This window comes from Bicyclus anynana, chromosome 12, assembly GCF_947172395.1.
Source record: "Bicyclus anynana chromosome 12, ilBicAnyn1.1, whole genome shotgun sequence".
NCBI classification, from domain to species: Eukaryota; Metazoa; Arthropoda; class Insecta; order Lepidoptera; family Nymphalidae; genus Bicyclus; species Bicyclus anynana.
The window spans coordinates 13830892-13839070 of NC_069094.1; the positions used below are offsets into that span (position 1 = coordinate 13830892).

An 8179-nucleotide genomic window follows, 5' to 3' on the forward strand; every position below is an offset into this window, starting at 1 on the left:
TTGACTTCTGTAGACTAGAAAATCTGCCTTATAAGGTACGTATATGTAGAATTTCCTTTTTAAACAAAGTTGTAACCTTCTTTTTGTCCTAGCATTACTTAGAGGTTGCAAGGTCTGCTAATTGAACCCTTATAAGGATATAGGGGTTTTAACGGTTAGATAAAAATAACCAACTTGTAAGCAGTAGGTAATTTACAACTTTATGTGACTAACCCTTCCTCACTATATCTATGCACACCAATTATAGGGAGGTGTGGTGGGAGTGGGTGGATTTAATCCCACTCCTAACAAGTTCGCCCGCTTCCATCTTAGATTGCATCATCACTTACTATCAGGTGAGATTGTAGTCAAGGGCTAGGTAACTTGTAGAGAATAAAAAACAAAGTAATCTCTGGATCTACTGAACCGATTTAAAAAAATCCTTTATAAAATGAAAGCCACGTTATCTGTGAGTGCAATAGGGTATTTTTTATCTCTGTATTCCTACGGGAACGGGAACTACGCGGGTGAAACCGCGGGGCGTCTGCTAGTTTGTTAATAAAGAACCTTCTGGGGTTCCAGGAAAAAGGTAAAGCGGATTTTATCACAGAATACATACGAGTACATTTTATTAAGAAATTCTTACTGTATGTAATATGTTACGCGCAAATACCTTACCTACCTACCTATTTTACCTCACTTATGGGGAGGACATTCGAGCGTTTCAGGAGCACAAACCTACTAATATTATAAACGCGAACGTTTCTATGGCTATTATTTAAACGGGTACATACCACGATAATCCGACGAGATTTTAATGTCGATATTTCGACCCAGTTTCATATTCGTAATGAACAACCACGAAATAAGTTTAATATCATTAGTTACTATGGGTGTTTCACAGTATTTTTACACCGGAACTGGCTGAAGATAGATATATCTACCCTGGATTAAGACAAAGACTACTTTTTATCCGGAAAATTTTTTTTTTGCAAGATTTTCGAAAAACTGAATTCCGCGCGGGCGTCCGCTGGTACAAAATATGTTGAATAGATATATTTTGGTAGGTAAGTATGAGAATCGTTATTATTTTTTTAAACATTGTAGTAGTAGGATTAACATTAATTATTAAGGCTTTGACGGCCTCCGTGGCGCAGTGGTATGCGCAGTGGATTTACATAACGGAGGTCCTGGGTTCGATCCCCGGCTGGGCCGATTGAGATTTTCTTAATTGGTTCAGGTCTGGCTGGTGGTAGGCTTCGGCTGTGGCTAGTTACCACCCTACCGCTAAAGACGTACCGCCAAGCGATTTAGCGTTCCGGTGCGATGTCGTGTAGAAGCCGAAAGGTGTGTGGATTCTCATCCTCCTCCTAACAAGTTAGCCCGCTACCATCTTAGACTGCATCATCACTTACCACCAGGTGAGATTGTACTCAAGGGTTAACTTGTAAAGAATAAAAAAAAAGCTTGATGTTTTTGAGTTTCATTGGAACCTACGAATACTCAATACAGGATTGGACAGGACAAGTACTTAAAACACTAAGTCATCATCATCATCATAACAGCCGATGGACGTCCATTGCTGGACATAGGCCTTTTGGATGGATTTCCAAATACAACGGTCTCGAGCCGCCAGCATCCAGCAACCCACTTGATGTCCTCGATCCATCTAGTGGGGGGTTCGACCAACACTGCGTTTTCCAGTGTGGGGTCGCCATTCCAGCACCTTGGGACCCATGGGCTCTTCGAATGTGGCTTGCCCATTGCCAGTTTAGCTTCGCGACTCGCTGAGCTATGTCAATGACTTTGGTTCTTCTGCGGATCTCCTCATTTCTGATTCAATCACGCAGACACACACAAATATGTACCTACTAAGAATTAATAATAATGCATATTCATATGTAAATACCTACACGTATCTACTGCATAGCTAGTAAAGAATGCAGATAATAGTTAAACTGTAAAACAATTAAAATTTTCCATTGTAAATACTATTATAATCAGATTTAAACCACATCATGATCAATATTGATCTGCTGATGAATGTCAACAGAATTAGTTTAATTAATAATCCAATCAAAATAATGACCAATAATAATTATAATTTAGGAAATATTCTGATGACCTATTTGGCACACGGTGTATCGCAATATAGCCTTTTGCATTTTATAGTAATAACTAGTTGCCGCCGCGCGGTTTTACCCGCGTGGTTCCCGTTCCTGTAGAAATATGGGGATAATATATAGCCTGTACCCTTCCTCGATAAATGGGCTATCTAACACTAAACGAATTTTTTAAATCGGACCAGTAGTTCCTGAGATTAGCGCGTTCAATCAATCAAACAAACAAACTCTTTAGCTTTATAATAATATTAGTATAGATTACCGACCCGCCCCGGCTTCGCACGGAAATGTAGTGACGCCCATAACTTCGTCCGCCTTTAGATAATTCAGCCCTCTTCCAAAATCCGTTCTTAATGGGCGTCTACAAACTGTAAACTACATCCCTGCCAAATTTCATATTTGTACGTAAAGAGGTTATTTCGTGATTTCGTGATGAACGACCTTTCGCAAATATATATTAAGATTATTGTTAGTAGACGGCCTCCGTAGCGCAGAGGTATGCGCGGTGGATTTACAAGGCGGAGGTCCTAGGTTCGACCCCGGTTGGGCCGATAGAGGTTTACTTAATTGGTCCAGATCTGCCTGGTGAGAGGCTTCAGCCGTGGCTAGTTAGCCTAGCGGCAATGGCGTACCACCAAGCTATTTAGCGTTCCGTTAAATATAATTATTGCTGACCCTGTAAAAAAATCCGTTGAATAGTTTAAAAGGTTTATTGCGAACAAACAGCGGAAGCGACTTCATTCGACTATGTAATGAATAATAATAATATTACTAGTCGACGCCCCTTGGTTTCACCCGTGTAGTTTTCGTTCCCGCCAGAATACGGTGATAAAAAATAGCCTATGACATTAACAAATGACGCGTTATAAGGCCTGGCTTTTTAAAATCGGTGCAGTACCTTCTACATTACCACGGACTTTACCTATCTTCTATACCTACTTATAATAAATCTGTAGAGAGGTCAATTATGTACATGAAATATATTTCCAAAATAACTATTAGAGGGATCACCCTCTAATAGTTATTTTGGAAATATATTAATCAATATAATGATCGATATTGATGCCAAAAATGCAATCAGTAAAATTTTTATCTGTCTGTCTGTAAGTTCGTCATATAAAAACTACAAGACGGATTTTAACGAAACTTGCTACAATTATTCTTCATACTCCTGGGCAGGTTATACTATACTTTTCATCACGCTAGGATTAACAGGAGCAGAGCAGTGAAGGAAAAATTTGGGAAAACGGGAGATGTTACTCAATTTTTTAAGCTATCGCCGCGTGGTATGTTCGTTATTGAAACAAAAACTACTCAACGGAGTTTAACGAAACTTGGTACAATTATTTTTTATACTTCTAGGCAGGTTTGAGTATACTTATCATTACGCTACAATCAATAGGAGCTGAGCAGTGAAGGGAAATGTTGAGAAAACGGCAGAAGTTACTCTATTTTTACAGCAATACTAGTGTAAAGATTGGATTAAAGAGGTCACTTATAAATAGGCCACAATCTCGAATGTTCTATAGCTATATAACTTCAATAATTGTTTCGTTATAAACTTTCGATGTAAACGAGGTTTTGATAAGAATATCATCAAGATAAAAAGAATGTTGTGATAAAGTTTATTGCCGACGGGTGTCTTTACTTTGCGATTTCTTTTATCGAGTACTTTGTTGAAAGAGATAAGTTTAGAGATTAAGGTAAGAGAATAGATAGTCAATGTCAGACGCGAGTTACTCAGCTATTACCGTATTACGTTTCATTTTCGTGTTTATCTCTGAAAAGTATACTTTTCCAAGTATTTGAATAAGATCCTAAGATTACAAACCGAAGTTTTTGTGCTTCTGATTTGGAATTGTGGGATTTCCTTATGTTTTTGTCTTATTTGTCAAAAGCTTAAGTCGCTTCTGATATCTTTTTGTGTAAAGTAATTAATATATTAATCTTTCTGTTATTTTTCACTTGTGTGCGACAAAGCAAAAAATATATTAGCATTTGAAATAATGTTATTTTATTTTTTGACAAAATTGGTCGTATAACTAATTTGAATATACACACACATTTGAAATATTCATTTATTTATTTTATATCATTTGTACCTACTTAATTAATAAGAACGTAAAATTAATAATAATCAGTTCAGAATCGATGGTCCTGCCTGGCGGTAACAGCTTATAATAAAGCCCTTCCAGACTTCAGAAATTTAATTAATGCCTACTGTACGAAAAAAAAAATACTAAACGACATAATTAAAATTAGCACAATAAAAAGCTGTATCTTCGAATTAGTGTTTTTTTTATTTATATTTAACTAGCCTAGCCCCTTTGAAATCATTCGCCTAGTTTCCTTTCCCCAGAGAAAATTGAGATAAAATTTAAATTATCTACTGTACTTATATAATAAATATTTGTACAACATATTATTTAGATCTGTTCAATCCTTGGGCCGTGTTTGAGCACCAAACATCCATCTTGTCACCCATGTATTTTCTGTTCCCATGGGAATACTGAGATAAAACATAGCCTATGCTACTGGCTAATAATGTTGCTTTCTATTAGTGAAAGAATTTAAAAAATCGGCTTGGTAGTTTGGGAGTGAAAGCGTAAAAACCAAACAAACAAACTCACTTTCGCATTTATACTATAATTATGGAACTACATATATTATTTCAAAGAGTATAAGATTAGCAAACGCTTCAGGAAAGCAAAAGGCGACCATCGGGCAGGCAGCTTTCTCGCGCAAAGAATTCCAATCTCAATACAACGCGGGAAAGCTGCCTGCGTGATGGGCAGTTACCAAGGGCGGCCAAATTTTGGCAAGTATTTTTCACAATTAGTTTCAATTTATTACAATGTGTCTATTTTTAACCCCTGACGCAAAAAGAGGAGTGTTATACTAGTAAGTTTGACGTGTCTATGGGTCTGTCAGTATGTCTGTGGCACCATAGCTGCCGAACAGATGAAGCGATTTTAAAATTTTAGTTTTATTTTAATAAATAAATTTAATAATAAATTTTTAAAATATAGATTTTAAAGGCGACTTATGTGCGAGTGTTCTTAGATATGTTTGATGAAAATTGGTTGAGCCGTTTAAAAGTTGTGGGGGGTGAAAGCGGGGAAGAATAACCGAATGTCTGAAAATATCATCATCATCAGGTGCACTCTTCAAACTGGAGTTTGGCGGTCAGATGGAGAAAACTTTTCCTTTTGCTTGAAATATTTTTCAGCTGGCTTTAATTACTCTTGGTCCACTCCTTAATATCATCCACCCATTTACGTCTCTGCCGTTTAAATTGTTTATAATAGTTAAGTTGAATCTTTTGTATTTTAATAAATACTATATCTATATTTCAAAGACTTATTGATAAATGAAACAACAAAAAATATTATCAAAGTATTATTTTATTTGATAACCTCATGTCTATCACATTTTTTGTAATGCGCCGACTAATAACACCGATACGAATAGATGTACCTACAACTACACTTGGCATTGACGTCACGCAACCAGTTCAAATGACCCGACTCGACCTGTGGACAAGAGAAAAAGAGGTTTAGAATGTGCAGTTATAAATATTTGCCAAGTACCCGTGAGCTATAAACGCGACGAGCACTTTTAGATGAAGCTAATGCTGCAATTATATCAAGTAGCAGATAAAGTTGCAGTTTCAAATAAGAACTTATTAATCAAGTTCTTTTACAGTAACTAACCATGGTATTTAGTGAATGGGGAAGTAACTCATAATTTAAGTTTTAATGTCGCCTTCAGTATTTAATACATATAAATATATACAGGGCCGACTTGTTCATACGGCGAACGGAGCAGTCGCTCCAGACGCCAAATCCTAGAGAGCGCCTAAATGATAATCCTACTCAACCATAGACGGTACTGCGCCTGATTTTCAATTGGTCACCCCAGAGTATGATCGAGATCTTCGCGTTCCATTCTTACTTTAAACTCATAATTTGGTATAGGTATCTCCATATTATTAGGAGCAAACAGGAGAGTCCCCATAATAGGATCTCGCTCCATTTTAAAATTTACTTCGGGACGGCGCTGACTATATAGATATATAATATTAAAACTAAAGCATAGTAATTGTTCGACATTGACCCCACAATCGAAATTAACTTGAATTAAAATTTCCGAACATGTCCATTGTACATTGTGTGCAAATATATGTTAAGTATAATTTTTTTTGCAAACCAACGAATGTTTCCATCCGGTTTTGTATGTATTAACATATACATTCTGTTTTATTTAAGTTGATTAGCGAAAATATAATTAAATAAAACCATTGTTCAAGTTAACCTGTTTATACACATGTTTAAGTAGGATAAGTAAAATATATTATTATTTATCAATGCATCAGATAAGCTTTATGATCCTGCATGCAATGTGATATTTTCTTGTCTTTACGATAAAGTCTAAAACTTCGCAAAGTCATCTTTTAAAATGCGCACTAAATAAGTACGTTTAGTAAAAAATTAACAAGTTCAACACAAGTTTAAGAATAGAATAATCAATATTTTGATCGGCATCATTATTTTAAACATTATTCTTACAAAAATTATAACTGAATAAAAATAATCAACAATGTGACCGGCATCGTTTTTATGAACTGAGTCAAACTTTAAAATTAAATATCTACCTAATTGGGTTATAAACCTTTATTGTAATATAATTATCGACAAAATGTCTTACGGCTACTTAAATGTAACTTCGGTGTATAAGTTTCATTCATTGATTGTATCAATCATTGTAATTGACACGGTATTAAAAGTAATGATATCTAATAGGAATGTTACAACAGTATTTGTGCGGTCTATTTGTAGTTGTGTGTGTGTAGATTTACTGTTTCATCATCCACTTGTCAATATTGATTAATCTGACCTAAAATGCCTCGTGTTTCACAAAATGTTATATGTCTTCAATACTTTATTCATTGGTGTAAGGAAATATTGAAGCACGCGCTTATATAAAGAATAATTCCTTCAATATAAAACGAATTGATATCAAAGGAAATGTTCTAATTAAAGGTTCGTTAAGATTCCTGTAAATGAACAAGCTTTTCAATTTTACTTTGTTAATTAACGATACCTATTAATGGGTCCAGAATAAATTATCTTTCCTTTTATTAGATTAAGGTAACAAACTTTATAGAATCTATAATTTTAGACTTCTTTCGAATACTAACTGTATGGACTAAAGAAGATACCAACCTTTTTCTTGAGCGGGCCATGGCAAATTATCACAGACACTGCACACCACGATTTTCATCGTTTCCCAAAAAACTTGAGCACACTATCATTGCTTGAAGAAGACATGGATGAATTGCTGCTGATACTCTTCGAAAGTTTGGTCTTCCTCGTAAAACTGAGTCTTGTCTCCCCTCGTATAAGCTTGTCCAAAGCTTGCCTCAGCGCGGAGTGCTTCCTTTCGAACGGGTTTGAAAACATCTTTATCGATATAAATTTTATTTGTTATTTCAACACGCGTGCGTTCTCTCTGAGCGCTAGAAACAGTGTGATGGTAGCCGGTACCTCCCACTCCTTAAATATATCCACGTGTGCGCATACGCAGGTCAACATGTCTACGTACGTCATTATTTTTTGTCCGTCCATACCTACCTGTTGTAAATCGGTGTCAATTCGTATTATTGATGTGTTTTTTCTCTCGGTCCTTTACGCGAATAACTTTCGTGATCTTTTACTATGTTTAGACTAGGGTTAAGTTTATTCATATCGTTGGAAACAGGAAACTTTGCTAAAATCGTACATCAGTTGTTTACGTATTTAGCTAAACATTTGAATAAATTTTAAAATATGAATACCTAATCGATATCTCTAAATATAGTAAAATGATGTGTCATTTTTTTATATTTATAATGTTTTTCATTGTGTTAACAAATTACAAAGTTTTTATAAATTGTCAACTTTAATACTTTGATTAATGAAATTACAATAAGTATATTAGGTAGCAATTTCAATTAATAAAAGGTATTTTATCAAAGAATTCTGTCTTTCAAATCAGACTATTAATAGATTTAATAAAGTTTTTAGATTGAGGTATAT

At 35.2% G+C, this 8179-nt stretch overlaps 1 long non-coding RNA gene across 1 annotated transcript; it reads right to left on the reverse strand.

The window, feature by feature from the left end:
- Positions 1-5486: 5486 nt before the first annotated feature.
- LOC112050626 (uncharacterized) lies at positions 5487-7786 on the reverse strand. The gene is made up of 2 exons (XR_002887171.2): positions 7328-7786; positions 5487-5635 (listed from the first exon to the last, which is right to left on the reverse strand). It is a non-coding gene; the product is annotated as an uncharacterized LOC112050626 (long non-coding RNA).
- Positions 7787-8179: the final 393 nt, after the last annotated feature.